Here is a 16,437-nt window from a genome sequence, read left to right as displayed (position 1 = left end):
AGTACATTACAGTATATCTTGTTATTTGAATATAAAATTGGCCATAAGGATGCTTGTGATGATTTAGCTAGTGGCAGGTCATTAATATTTATTATTAAGTTATCGAGAATTTATCTAAGAAAATAAATTATTGTATAAATAAATATATAAAAAAGAGAAAACGAGCGAAAGAGAGAGAGAGGGAAAAGCCATTGCAACAGTTGATTAAAAGGTATAATGAAATTGAAAATTGTAATTTCTTATTTGTAGAACATGATAATAATAATAATAAGATATATTCATGTACAAATTTATACAAGAATGGTCCAATACTTGATAATGTTGATGTTGAATCGCAGTATCTCAGAATATCAAATGGAAAATTTACTATTAATTGTAAAAATTCTTCTAATAATTGCTGCTTATTATGAAACGATAAATATATTCTGATTATAAATGTTACATAAAAAATAAAAAATTTGTGTTATTGGTACAAAATTGAAATATGTAAAAGATTTATATAAATCACCATGTCATGAAATATAATTGTGCGTAACATAATATACATATTTTTATAATAAAATATGTATACATAATTTCTACATGATCTTCGTTCATTTTGCGCAACACAGAAATGGATAACGAAAAATATATCATTGCGGAATTTAATGATGGTCTGCAGCTAATACCTGCTACATGGTACAACGCAGATACGTTTACATGTATTTGGTCTAGTCACTTTAAAACAAAGCTTCGTATTAATAAAGCTATGATGGCAAAAGAGATACTATGAGAAAAGTCAGATTGGAAGGAGTTACCAGTAAAAATTTTTGGCATTGCAAGTAAGTGAATAATATAAAACATAAATTTGTATATATTATTAGTTACATGTAATATTGCATATATTATTAATAATTTTTATAACTTCTTTTATACTTTTATTTTAAATTATTCAGATACTTACGAAGAAGATATACAAAAATTAATTTTGGCAGAAGATACATCAAATAATGATACAGGTCTATCTTCAAATGAATTACAAGAACGAAAAAAAAGAAGACGTATAAGAATAAAAAAATATTTATCTTTCTCTTTTGAAAAAAAAAAAAAAAGATGTAGATTTCTTTAAAGAAAAATAGTGTTACGCAAGGAAAAATTCTGCCCGCTCTTCCACAGAAACAAAATTTTGTGTCGTATGACAAAGAGCTACAGAGTACATCTAAACATATTGGAAGAAATATATTAGACGAAAACATATTGTTTAATGTAATAAGCAAAAACGGTGAGCATTAACTACAATTTATTAACGTTATATGATATTTGTAAAAAAAAATACTAATACTTAGTTTCTTTTCAGATATTAATAATAACAACAAAATTGTTACAGATAGTACATCTTTTATAAAAAAATTCTGCTTTCCGTATAGAAAATGAAAATCTATGTTCTCATGGTAAGTTTAAAAAATACTAATACTTTTATATATTTTCTATAAATAAAGAAGTATGCAAAAATATATTTGTTGCAATAATGTATAATATAGAAAACACAGGAATTATATTCATATTCTATAAACTAAATAATATCAATTTATTGCAGAATTTAAGGAACTAATCTTTAAGTTAAATAGAATATTATTTAAATTGGACGCGATTGAAAATAAATTCGAATCTACTATGCATTGCAATAAACATATAAAAATTGTGCTTTACAAAATGTATTCAAAATATTCAATTGGTGGTCGAAGCATTATTATGAAGGTTTGATCAATCCATATTTATAATAAACTATTTGTCAAAATACATATGCGTTATTATCTTTTTTTTATCCTCTCCTTATAGCAAGTATTATATACCTTATCCTTGTATACATCTGTGTGATGAATATTATATTACAGTACGTGATGCATTTTTCTGTTAGTTTGCATTTTTAGCAGACAATAGACGTGGAATATTTAACATCTTTAAACAAGTAGTCGATCAATGACAGCTGATTACGAACCGATCATGGTTCGTTTTAATGTTGATCGAGGGTTGTTTGATGTTGATCGACGTTCGTTTGATATATGATAGTGGTTCAAACATGGTTGAATCGATGTTTCAATCGATGTTGATCAATGTTCGATACATGTCTGTTTAATGTTTATTTGATTGTGTCGTGATTCAATAATCGTTTTATTATAATTATCTGTATGAATGTTGTGTGGAGCGACAGTTGTCTTTTTTATTACTGATTTTTATTATTTCTTTCTTCGCCTATTCTTTATAAAACATATCCTATGTATAGTTGGATCTACATTCATTCTGCTAAAGATACTGAGAAATGCTGATGTATATGAGACGTGATACTCGAGTTGGAAGGAGATGAGAGTTTTTTCTTGTCCATCTCTGTAGTATTATATCGTATTATATTTCAGTACGTGATGCAGTTGCATCTGGTATTATATTTCGATATTAAAATATTTAACGTCTTTTGAATGGTACAAATAGTTGATTTTTGTTTATTGTAATTTATTATGATACATTTTATGTTGGTCGACGTTCGTTTGTTGTATGATAGTGGTTCAAACATGGTTGGATCGATGTTCATCGCGGTTCGATAGATGTTTGTTTAATGTTAATCGACGTTCGTTTAATGTTGATCGACGTTCGTTTGATGTACGATGGTGGTTCAAACATGGTTCGATAGATGTTCATCGCGGTTAGATAGATGTTCGTTTGATGTTGATCGACGTTCGTTTGATGTACGATAGTGGTTCAAACATGGTTCGATAGATGTTTGTTTGATGTATGATAGTGGTTTGAACATGGTTGGATCGATGTTTCAATTGATGTTGATCAATGTTCGATACATATCTGTTTGATGTTTATTTGATTGTGTTGTTTATTTGATTGTGTTGTGATTCAATGTGATTCGTTTTATATTATCTGTATGAATGCTGTGTGGAGCGACAGTTATCTTTTTTCATTACTGATTGTTTTTTATTTCTTTCTTCGCCTATTCTTTATAAAACGTATGCTGTGTATAGTTGGATCTACATTCGTTCTGCTAAAGATGTTGAAAAATGCTGATTTAGATGAAACGTGATACTCGAGTTAGAAGAAGATGAGAGATGTGAGATTAAAATATATATTTGGGAGGAGCGTGCATCATAGGAAAGTTTGCGATCATCCTTGTGACAATCTTGTCGTATCTGGTGAAGAAAACGAGAGCTTACGATCATCCCTGTGACATTCTTGTTATATCTGATAAAGAAAACTTTGCGCTCATGGATGACTTGATGGACATTTCGTCCGATTCGTCTGAATCGGATGTAGAATCCTTACACGACAGTGTTTATGACAATGATTTTAGTGATGGTACAGAAAATGTTGAGCGTAAGTTAGATGCTGCAGAACTCCATACATATGATGTGATGAAACGAATGTGCGTTGTATTTTTTATTATAGAACCACGAGTGGTCGTAAATACTGTACATCGTGTTTTATGAGAATAGTGGACATGTTTCATGATATTGAAGCGGCACGCACACATAAAACTATAGTTTATGAACTAATCCTCAGATTATTTTGCAGGGAGTGTCGAAATTCGTTGTATCAAATAATGCCATGTAATTTTTGCCCGTTTTGCACGAAAGAAGAACTAATGTATGAAGAATAAACTTTCTTCGGAAGAAAACTATTAGTCGCGATCTATGGAGGAGCGTGTATGACCATCCTTAATACGATCTTGTTATAGCTGATAAAGAAAATTTTGCGTTGATGACTGTTGCACAAACTAAGATCTATGTCTGAAAAAGAAACTATTATTATGCATGTGTGGTGATAAACATTTGAACTTATTATTAATATAGACATTTCTTATGACTGTTTTTGTCAAAGACAGAAGAACAATATTACTTTCAATGGGGCCTTTCATAAGAGAACTCGAAAAACATGTGAAGGAATGGAGACATGTAATCACTCTTGTTCGAGACGATGACAGTGAAACGAAGACTTTTCCACGAATATCGATACCAAAATTTATTCATGATCGGGAAGTAGACATGCAAAAGATGTGCAACATTTCACCCGCCAAGCTGAAGCTGTTGACTGTGACTGTGTATGATTGCGATTATACAGAATGGCCGGTCGATTTACAAAGAAAAATTTTCCGTGAACTTTGTAATAATTATAAATCACCTCTCGAGTATCCTAACGATGAACTTTATTCCAATGAACGCAGATTTACTCGATTTGTGGATTCAGAAGATTGTTGGATAGATCAGTGTACCGCATATCATACGGGTGAAATATACAAAGCGAATAAGGAAATACGGATGTGGAACCAGTAGACGTTATCAGTGTACAGAATTCAATTATGGTTGGGTAGCTGAATGTATCCGCGCTTGTACATATCTGCCGTGTGTATATATGTATCCCAACAAGTATAAACAATAAGTGTTTAGAATTTATATTTTCGATGGTTTTTTTTATTATAATATTGAGACTGATAAATTTATGAAATTGTTTGTAGATAATCAACATGAACGTTTGTTATACGTTTTGGATATTTGTGTACTTGTGGAAAGACTCTCGACTGTACATGTTTGGATAAATATACATATCCAAACAAATATATATTGTCACCACCACCACCGCAGTCGTCGCCACCTGATATCGAAGTCAACATGAAGTCTGTAATTTCGACTTTGACAATGCGAATGATATTTGAAGTTAATATTGTAAGTATCTTTTAAAAATGATGAAATGTATATACTAATAAGATTTGTTTTTTCCTGCAGATTATCCACAACGAATTCTCAGCATTGCCGTACATGGAAGGCATAAATTATATTCTATTTCATATTATATTATATTTTATATTTCGTATTTTTATATTTTATATTATATTATTAAATATTTTTATTTGTTTGACTAACTGCCTTTGGTTTCTTCTTAATTTAAATTTTCATTTTTTACTACATAACTTTATCAACATTATTATTAACAATTTTATTCGTTTGACTCTAACTACTTGGGTTTTTTTCTCAATTAAAAACTTTTTATTTTTATCATTTAACTTTATCAGCCTCCCAACCAGTGATGTTTAGACAATAGTTATAAACTTATCTCCACTAACAAACGATAAGACGATTACTTTGGTCGAGAGTTTGCTACTTTGCGTTTTGGACCCATATTCTATTTCCAACAATGTGTCAACGTTACAATATTTATGTAAGTGACTGAATTGCGTTCTTATTATTGTAACTTTCCGTTCTATACTTATATCTGTCTTTTATACGATTGTATTTAGATTTATTATACTGATTGTATTTCAATTAATTTCGCGCTGAAGATGGCCTAAAAAGAAGGCCGAAACGTACGTCTCATCTTATATCAAACCAATTTAAATTTATTTTAATTTTGTTGTTTGAATGAATACAGATTAAAAATTGCGTTTCACCAACTGCGGCTGACTCGTTGCGATTGCCTCCTTTTTTCCCAAATTTATAATTTTATATTTTATATTTTTAATTTTAGAACACACACACACACACACACATTATACGTATACATACACACACACACATTATACGTATACATACACACACACACACACATTATATGTATACATACACACACACACACACACACACACATTTTTGAATAAAAATTATGTTAAACATGTATATTGCTTGCGCCTTCTTCAATCAATCTTATCCTTATTCCATCATATATTATATAATTAATAATAATAATAATAATAATAATAATAATAATAATAATTTTACTAGCTTTTCAGGCCCGTAAGTTTGGCTACCTTGTATTTTTTTATAAAACCAAGCATGTAAAATAAATTTCTTTTGAAAGACAAGAAATATAAGATAATAAATTTCCAAGTTGAATACTGAATTTTGAGATTATAATTTAATATAATAAATTTAATATAAAAAAAAATTTATTTTCCGCGTACGCCTTTAGCCTCCGTCTTAACGCGCTTCCGCTATTCTTTCTCCTCATCCTCCTTCTTTCTCTCTCATACTATCTTTCTATTGTAATCTTCTCCTTTTCCCACCACGTGCGTTCTCCTTGTCCTACGCTGTGCTAAACGCATATAGCGCTCACCTTTTCTCACCACATCATGCTCTCCTTATCCTATTCTATACCACGCGTCTCCGTCTACCGCGTTGCGAACGCCTATCGCGCCGTCTCTCTCTATCCCTCTCCCTATTCGCGGACCTATCGGTTACGCCGCGGACCTCTCTTCCCTCTCCGCAAACCCCTCGTCTACCGGCCGCGCCGCGGACCTCTCTCTCCTCTCCGCAATTCCCTCGTCTACAAACCGCGTCGCGGACCTACAACTGTGTCGCGGACCTCTTCCCCCCCCCCGCGTACCCCTCGTCTACAAACCGCATCGCGGACCTGCGGCTGTGTCGCGGACCACTCCCCCCTCCCCGCGTACCCCTCGTCTACAAACCGCATCGCGGACCTGCGGCTGTGTCGCGGACCTCTCCCCTCTCCCCGCGTACCCCTCGTCAACAAACCGCGTCGCGGAGTTGCGTGACGTCACTCACCCCGCGCCTGCGGGTTCCCCCCGCCCTCGCACCCCCCTCGAGCTCCTGAGTTAGAAACCCTGCTATATCACTATTCCTTTAAAAATTTGTTCTGGCAACAATAAAACTTGTTCTAGGTTGTTCTATATCTAGTTGTTATTGTCCTACATTTTTGTGTCGCTGATGCGCCCCTATCGGTCGAAAATGACAAAGAAAGCAAAAAAATGTGTCTACCTCCAAGAGTAAAGTGCCCTTTAAAAATTTGTTCTGGCCAAAATGAGAGTTGTTCTGAGTTGTTCTATATCTACTTGTTATTGTTCTATATTTTGGCATCACTGACGCGCCGTTATCGGTCGAAAAATACAAAAAAATGTGTCTACTTCCAAGAGTAAAGTGCCCTTTAAAAATTTGTTCTGGCAACAATAAGACTTGTTCCAGGTTGTTCTATATCTAGTTGTTATTGTTCTACATTTTTGTGTCGCTGATGCGCCCCTATCGGTCGAAAATGACAAAAAAGCGAAAAAATGTGTCTATCTCCAAGAGTAAAGTGCTTTTTAAAAATTTATTCTGGTAAAAATGTGAGTTGTTCTAGGTTGTTCTATTCATTTTCAGCTTGAATATGTAATTTTGTGTTCATAAAACAATTATAATAGATTTAAACATAAAAATAATCTTTAGGCGCTCTATGTTATTTTTTTGCTATATCTTTTTAAATTTTTTGAGGGGAATTTAATACTTTGGAACAATATCTGGAACAACTAGAAGAATCCAGAACAACAAAAAAATTTGAGTTTTTCGAAAAATGGAGGGCCACTAAAAAAACAATTTTTTTGTTTTTTTTGATTTTTACTTTGGAACAATGTTTAGAACAACTAGAACAATGCAGAACAACAAACAAATTTGAGTTTTTCGAAAAATGAGAGGTCACTAAAAAAACAGTTTTCTTGCTTTTTCCATTGTGTTTTTTTGACTTATAATTTTGGAACAATATAGAACAAACATAGAACAACTTGGAACAACTAAAAAAATATCCAAAATCAAAAAATGGGGGGCTAACTTCATACAGGCTCCGGGTGTGAGCCTGCGGTTACAAATCTTTTAACGGCAGCCGAGGTGTCCGCCGATTTCTCAATGGTCAATAAAATGCACATGTCTTACCGGGCGTGATCTCTCCGCGTTCCGCTCGCCTTTGCTCGGCGTCGGAACCAGCCTTCCGATTCCCCCGTAGCTGCTGAACGAGAAGATACTGCCGCCAAACTCACGCAAATAACGCGCGCAACGAAAAATCAAATATTCGCAAGGGCGCTCTCTCTAAACGGAGGACGTAGGCCCCGCGAAACCCTTCCCAATCGAGCCATTCGGCCCTTGTGATGGATGAAAAAAAACGTCACGTCACAATATATATATAGTATATATACATATATATACACACACAAGTTGTTTGACTATAGGTGGGAAAACTTAAGAAATGATTCTACATGATAAAATAAGACATAAATCAAGAATAATAAAATTGTGATAGAGGCTTCGTTTTTTAGTTATAAATTATTTGAAAATTTACGTGAAAGAAATTTACCTGAAACATAGTAATCCGCAAAATTTTTGCCTTGCGTAGTTTATATCGACTGAATAGCTTTTAAAATACTTCGTGACACATAAGTATACAACGAATTGCCGAGTTGGATACCTTTGGATATCTTTTACACGAAGTTTCAAATATTTGTAATTAAAAAATGAAGCCTTTACAGCAATTTAATCATTCTTGATTTTTGTTTTATTTTAACATGTAGAATTACTTCTTAAATTTTGTTCTGTCTGTCGAACATCCTGTATATGTCCAATGTTTTTCACAATTGTTGTACAATATTTTAATAGTGTTTTTGTAAATAAAAAAAATTAAAATTATTAGTATAATTTCTTTTAATTCAAAATTAGAATAATCTGAATTTATTATAAGTTTTACTTTAAATCAGTGATGTTTTAAAACTTATTGATAGGTGTTGACTTATTTAAAGCATCAGAAAATTCAACACATTCTGGTTTGATATCTAATGAACTTAATTGATTAAATTTTCCTAAATTTAATATAACTGTATTTGTTTGAATTTGCAACTCGTACAGAATATATATATTTCCATTATTAAATCTAGATACTTTAGATGTTCTTACTTGTACAGGGTGCTTCCGCAACATACAGATCAGTAAGTTGGGTTGCCTATCTGACGATCGGCAGGGGCATATTTTATGACCTCGCATAATCGAAAATTAATAAAATCAAGGAATCGATTACATAATTTTTTCTTTGTTAAAAGTGAAAAAATTACATGATTGATACCTTAAATGCAAATCCGGTAATGAATGAGAAAACTGAAATCGGCTTTTAACATACAGTATAATTGTAATATTTAATAATATGAATAAAATAACATACACATAGAAAATTTTACAGTAAAAATAACTATGGTATGTAGTAACTGTGGACTATTAAGAACATTCCAAGTTAAAATGCTATGTAAAACTGTAAAAATTGACGTAATAAATGTAATTTTTACATAAATACGTCAATTTTTACCGTTTTACACAGCATTTTAACTTGAAATGTTCTTAATAATTCACAGTTACTACATACCATAGTAATTTTGAATATAAAATTTTCTCCGTGTAGATGACACAATTAAAAAATAATAACACAGATAAAATAAGAAATAAAATATAATAAATTTAAACAAAAAACATTTTATTTCTTATTTTATCTGTTTTATTATATTTTAATTGTGTTATTATATTTTAATTGTGTTATCTATCTTATTTTATTTATATTATTAAATATTACAATTATACTGTATGTTAAAAGCCGATTTCAGTTTCCTCATTCCCTACCAGATTTGCATTTAAGGTATCAATTACGTAATTTTCTCACTTTTAACAAAGAAAAAATTATATGATCGATCTTCCGATTTTATTAATTTTTGATTATGCGAGGTTGATAAAGCATACCTCTGACCTAACCTGATTGTCAGATAGGCAACCCAACTTACTGATCTGTATGTTGCAGAAACACCCTGTACACCATCTAAGTAAAGAATCTAACATACAACAAAATTTTGTGTAATTAAATTAAAAAATTTAATAATAAATTAAGAAATACATACAAATATATATTAATTTATACTATAACTTATTAGTTAATATTAAATGTTAAAAGTTTATTATATATATTTCGATAATAATATTATAATATAAGATATTTAAGATTTTTTATTTTTTGATTTCATTGTGCAATGTTCTGTTTTTGTGCAATATTTTCAAAATATTTGTATGTACATGTTGTGTTGGAAAAATATCAGGTTTAAGACATCTTCTTTTAATATGTTTATTATTTTGATAGTAGTCGCTATCTTTAAAATGCAAACTACATATTCGTGATTCTGAATATGGAGACCAATTGTCATGTCCTGTAGCCACAATCCAATATTTTATCATTCTTTCATTTTCATTTGGAAATTTAAAATTTATTTAAAAAATATTAATATATATATGTATATATATATATATATATGTATATATATATATATATATGTATATATATATATATATGTATATATATATATATATATATATATATATATATATATATATATATATACATATATATAATATTCTGGAAAAGGACAATGTTTCACATAGCTTATTTCTATAGTTGATTAAATCCTAACCTCAATTTAAACTCTATTCAAAGTTAGATTTATGTTAAAATTTAATTAACATTGATAGAAACAAGTATTAGCTGCGTAAAATTAATCAATACAATTTCAATGAGAAAAAATCAAACGTTAAATTATAGCAATTTGCGACACTTTTTTTATCTGATTTATACGCTAATAAAACTTATTTAAAAATTTATTTAATTACACTTACCTATAAAATTTTACTTTAGAATTTTTCTTCCACTTACTTTTACAACTTTTTACGCAACAAAATACGGGCATTATATATATAAACGCTTATTCAACACTTCTATAAGCACATATAAAAATACTTTTTCATTATTCTGTGTACAGTAGCCATATAAATATTTATTATACCAAGTTTAATAAATATATGCAGTATATTTTCATACACATTATAAATTATACAATCAATTTTAGATTACATTAATAGATTTCCCAAGGAAAAGGAAATCCGCCATGGGTAACATTCTATGGAATCAATGAAGATGTCCTTAATATAGCTACTAGGTTATGTTCGAATCATTTTCATCAAGACTTGAAGAACAAACATGGGAAGGATGTAGTACTAAATTCTAATGCTGTGCCTTCCATTCGTATGAAGAAGAAAGAAAAGCAGTAAAATTCTGTTCTTAATGAAGTTCATGATAGCATAATACAGAAATATATTGCTACTGATAAGGAAAACATCCATTACAGTGTATCAGTTAATACTGAATAATTATTGATTTTATACATATTTGCTTGGAATTAATTAAAAACAACTAATTACTTGATGATTGATAACTTCTAGATACTTCAATGATAGTAGATTCTGAATGTGCTCTGGAGAGTTGTGAAAGTACTCAGTTGTCAAAGTGTCAAACATCACCGAAGGCTATATTACCTTTGTGTGAGTCATACTGAAACACTAGACTCGACTATAAAAGCTGAAAGACTGTTAGAAGATATCAATAATAGACCATCTATACCTATGGAAGATGAAGTTACCTTGTGCTCAAACTGGCAAACACCTATAAAGATTATACAAAATCCTCGTTTTGTTAATGAAATCAGAACACCACACTTAGGTACGCCAAGGAAAGCCTGAAGGGCTTTGCAACTTGCAAAATGGACTGAAAAATAAAAACTCTGCAGCAAGCTCGAAATAGATTAGTCGCTCGTGTCATGACGATGAAAGATTTAATTAAACATTTAAAACAAAAGAATTTACTATCTGAAGCAGCTGCTGAACATTTACAGGTAATTAAAATCAATGTGTAGAATTTTATATTATGTATTTTGTATTTTGAATTGTATGTAAATGGATCATCAACCAATCAATCATGTGAATACCAATTGTGATTTTTTACAGTGTAGTATTTTTCTTGTTTATGGTAATGTATTAGCATTTGTAATCGAATTTTATTGAATATTGTGTTATATCTAGGCAGAAATCCCAGAAGTTGTTGATCATATTTTAAAACGGAAGAAAAGTTCAAGAAAAAAGTACTCTGCAGAATTAAGAGCATTCGCTTTGACATTAAATTTTTATTCTTCGAAGGCCTACGCATATGTACGTAAAACATTCCGAAACCTTCTTCCAGAGTCTTCTACCATTCGTAAGTGGTATTCCGTGTTAGATGGCCGCCCAGGATTTACTAAAGAAATACTGAACGCGTTAAAATGTAAAATTTGCAATATGGAGGATCCTATTTTCTGTAATTTAATTATTGATAAAGTAGCAATTCGACAATAAGTTGTTTATGATGGTTATGTAGATTTAGGAGTTAATTAGATAAAAGATGATAATACTCCTCTAGCTAGGAACGCATTAGTTTTCATGGTAGTAGCATTAAATGGTCATTGTAAAATTCCCATAGGTTATTTTTAATAGATTCTTTGAACGGAGCAGAAAGAGCCAGCATATTAGAAAAATCGTTGGAATTACTTCATGATACAGGGATTATATTGCACTCGTTAACGTTTGATGGAGTGTTAAGATTAGCATGTGCAAATTTTGAATTAAATGAACATTTCAAACCCTATATTCTACATCCTATCACGAAAAAAAAAATATTCTGTTTTTTGAATCCTTGCCATGCACTTAAATTAGTCAGAAATACATTGGGGGGCAAATTAATTTTACATTAGAAGAAAAGTAACATTTATTGGAACAACATTATAGCTTTACAGAAAATTTAGAAAAACGAGGGTTTAAAAGCTGCTACAAAATTAACGAAAAAGCATATTATGTATAAAAATCACAAAATGAATGTAAAACTAACCGCCCAAACACTTAGTACAAGCGTCAGTGCAGGTCTACAATTTGCTAATAAATTTTTTCCAACACAATTTAAAACCCCAGAAGACACTGCTTTATTTTGTGCTACTTTTAATAATGTAGTAGTAGTAGTACGTTTATTCCGGGTCCCGCAAGTTTCCGGGGTGTTTTCAAGGGACACCATACCTTTTACAATCTCCCTTCTCTTACCCATACATACATCATTTCATATTTACATTTTACTTAATTATACCCCCGAGATTCTCCCTGAATCTCTGTCAAACTCCTCCCTCATCCTCCACTCTAACCCTCCCTTTTTCTTCCCCGAGCCTGACCATTGTACAGCCTTACAAACTGTTTCCCTCTCCCTCCCTCGCACCCTACCCTTTCTCTCTCAACCCTATTCCTCCTTTCCTCCCCCTACTTTCCCCCTGTCTCTTCCTCTCCCTTTTCTTCCGAGCTCTCTTCTCTTTTCCTCTCTTCTCTCTTCTTTCCTCTGACACTTTTGCTCTCTCCGCCCCTTCTTCACCTTTCTTCACCCCCCTTTTCTTCTTACTTCCTTTCTCTTTCTTCTCTCTTCTTCTTTAGGTTCCCTCTGTCCTCTCCGCCCTTTAACCTTTGCCTCTGTGTCCTTCCTCCCTTCCTCTCATCTATCTTCCTCTTCTCTCTTCCTTCCTCTCTCCTCTCCTCCTGCGTTCCTTCTCAACTATAGTATCTCTCTCCTTTTCCTCCTCTCTTCCATAACTAATAGCACCCTCTCCTCTCTTTGATCCATTTCTCGTCTCTCCTTCCCTCTACCCCTCAATTCTTTCTTTCTTTCTCTCAGGCATCCTCTTCTTCTTTCTTTTTGCCTCTTTCTCTTTCCTCTTCTCCCTCCTCTGTGTCCCATCTTCTCTCTTATTATATCCATCTCCATCTCCTCCCATCCACGCTTAGTTCCCTGCATGTCGCCTTCTCCTCCTTTCCGATCTCCTTTCCTCCTTTTTCCCTGTCATCCGCTTCGTCACTCACTTCTGTTCTTCTCTCCTTCTCCTCATGCTTCTTCCTCCTCTCATTCATCCGGCTTTCTTCTTCACTCTCTTCCATACACTCTTTTTTCCCCTCTCTCTTTTCCCTTTTCTCCACTTCTCTCTTCCCCTTGCCGCTCCGCTCCTCTCTTCTTCTTCCCTGTCGCCTTCCTCCTTCCGTTTATTACTCATCTTGCCACTCTCTCTCAGCCTTCTCTACTCTCCCTTCCTTCCTCTTCTTTCTTCCCCTTGCCATTCCACCGCTCCTCTCTCCTTTTTTTCCTCTTTCGCCTTTTCTCTCCGATCACACTTCATCTTTCCTTCCCTGCTCTCCCTCCTCACCTCTAGCTCTTCGCAAATCTTCCTCACCACCGCTAACACTTCCACCAAGCACTCCTTCAATTCTCTCATCTCGTTCTTTATCCCCCTCAGCTCCTCCATCTCTCCCTGTCCCTTTTTCCTCATTTCCTCTCTCTCTCTTCTTCCTTCACGCCACACTCTCACTTCTAACCTCACTGTTCTTTTTTCTCTCTCAACCTGACAGCACGTGCACACTTCATTCCTTCTTCTCGCCCCTATCCTAATCAATACCTCCGCCATCTTCTTTCCGATATCGATCTATCGGATCCGTCTCTCGGCTTTGCACCTCTTTCGCCAGCGCAAAAATTAAATCACAAATATAAAAATTTTTAAATTAAAACGAGAATATTTACTAATGTGTTATGAGTATAAATGTAAAACGCTATTGTCTCAGTTGAATCTACTCCGATAGATGTTTATTACAGACGAACATAGTCAACAATAAAAGAAACCACTGACAATATTGTGTATGAATATCAATGTTCGTCGATATCTGTAAGAATGGGTGATGCTTTTAATATAATTAATTAAATTATGTATTGATGATCACTGTTCAAAAACTGTTATGAAGTTCACTTACTCTTTAACAATATTAGTGACGGTTGGCGACCAAATTGTTGACTCGTGTACTGTGGAGTTCGGTCGTAAATGTCAAGGTATACTACAAGTTATATGTTTATATGTAATGTTTTCCCACCACTAAATTTTAAGAAGAGCGCCAACAATATCGTGATAGACAGCTGGTAAATTATCCGTATCAATTTGTAAATTTAGACCTTTCTTTTGTCTTTTGATAAATAGCATCTCAGAGATTAGCCTTTTAGTATAATATGGAGCTTCATCAAGTATTTTGACGTTATCCCAGTAAAAATCATGGTTAAGCTCCTTTCTATGATTAGTAATTACAAAGTTTGTGTTAGTATTGTGGTGTATATGTCTTTTATGCTCTGTGATTCTAGTTTTTAACTTTCGGGATGTTTGACCAACATATGAGGCCTCACATTGGTTGCAATTAATTTTGTATACGACGTTCGTTTTTAATTTAGATGGAATGGTGTCTTTGTGAGTTCTAATTATTTTATTTAATTTGTTTATGCTATAATATGCGAGTTTCACTCTCGAATTTTTAGTTATACCCCTGATTTTATCTGTTATTCTCTATATATGGAATCGTGAAATAAACAGGTTTCATAGCATTTGGTGTGTCACTAATAAGAATCTTATTGTTAATAATAGAATTTAAACGTGATTGGATGACATTAAAAATTAGTTTTAATGGATAATTGTTGTTTAACAGGATTCTGATGATTAAATCGAAATTTTTGCTGTGATATTTGGGATTTGAGAGAAAAATATTGTTTTCAGTCATGAATGTTAAATCGAGGAAATTAATTCTATTATCCTTCTCTATTTCTAGTGAATTGTAATCTGTCATGTTGAGAATTAAAACTATTAAGTGTGTAATGAATAGAGTCAGAGGGTACAGCCATGATTATGTCATCAACAAATCTAATATTTGACTGGTATCACAAACCCACATATTCAGGAAGATATCTAAACTATTTCTCACACCACCCACTCCAACAAAAAAAGGGTACAATTATTGGTTTAGTGGACAGAACAGTCTTTCTCTCAAATCCCAAATATCACAGCAAAAATTTCGATTTAATCATCAGAATCCTGTTAAACAACAATTATCCATTAAAACTAATTTTTAATGTCATCCAGTCACGTTTAAATTCTATTATTAACAATAAGATTCTTATTAGTGACACACCGAATGCTGTGAAACCGGTTTATTTTACGATTCCATATATACAGGGAATAACAGATAAATTCAGGGGTATAACTAAAAATTCGAGAGTGAAACTCGCATATTATAGCATAAACAAATTAAATAAAATAATTAGAACTCACAAAGACACCATTCCATCTAAATTAAAAACGAACGTCGTATACAAAATTAATTGCAATGTGAGGCCTCATATGTTGGTCAAACATCTCGAAAATTAAAAACTAGAATCACAGAGCATAAAAGACATATACACCACAATACTAACACAAACTTTGTAATTACTTATCATAGAAGGGAGCTTAACCATGATTTTGACTGGGATAACGTCAAAATTCTTGATGAGGCTCCATATTATACTAAAAGGCTAATCTCTGAGATGCTATTTATCAAAAGATAAAAGAAAGGTCTAAATTTACAAATTGATACGGATAATTTACCAGCTGTCTATCACAATATTGTTGGCGCTCTTCCTAAAATTTAGTGGTGGGAAAACATTACATATAAACATATAACTTGTAGTATACCTTGACATTTACGACCGAACTCCACAGTACACGAGTCAACAATTTGGTCGCCAACCGTCATTAATATTGTTAAAGAGTGAGTGAACTTCATAACAGTTTTTGAACAGTGATCATTAATACATAATTTAATTAATTATATTAAAAACATCACCCATTCTTACAGATATCGACGAACATTGATATTCACACACAATATTATCAGGTCAGTGGTTTCTTTTATTGTTGACTATGTTCGTCTGTAATAAACA

The 16,437-nt window shown here is 32.3% G+C and overlaps 1 long non-coding RNA gene and 1 pseudogene across 1 annotated transcript; both read left to right on the top strand.

Annotated features, from left to right (window-relative positions):
* The first annotated feature begins 770 nt into the window (after positions 1-770).
* LOC140672188 (uncharacterized) lies at positions 771-1,221 on the top strand. Its single transcript, XR_012047849.1, has 3 exons — positions 771-821; positions 936-998; positions 1,099-1,221. It is a non-coding gene; the product is annotated as an uncharacterized lncRNA (long non-coding RNA).
* A 2,024-nt stretch (positions 1,222-3,245) lies between these two features.
* Positions 3,246-12,230, top strand: LOC140672312 (uncharacterized; annotated as a pseudogene).
* The last annotated feature ends 4,207 nt before the right edge of the window (positions 12,231-16,437 follow it).

The sequence above is a fragment of the Anoplolepis gracilipes genome, chromosome 13 (assembly GCF_047496725.1).
Source record: "Anoplolepis gracilipes chromosome 13, ASM4749672v1, whole genome shotgun sequence".
Taxonomy (NCBI): domain Eukaryota; kingdom Metazoa; phylum Arthropoda; class Insecta; order Hymenoptera; family Formicidae; genus Anoplolepis; species Anoplolepis gracilipes.
This window is presented reverse-complemented; position numbering and strand designations above follow the sequence as displayed.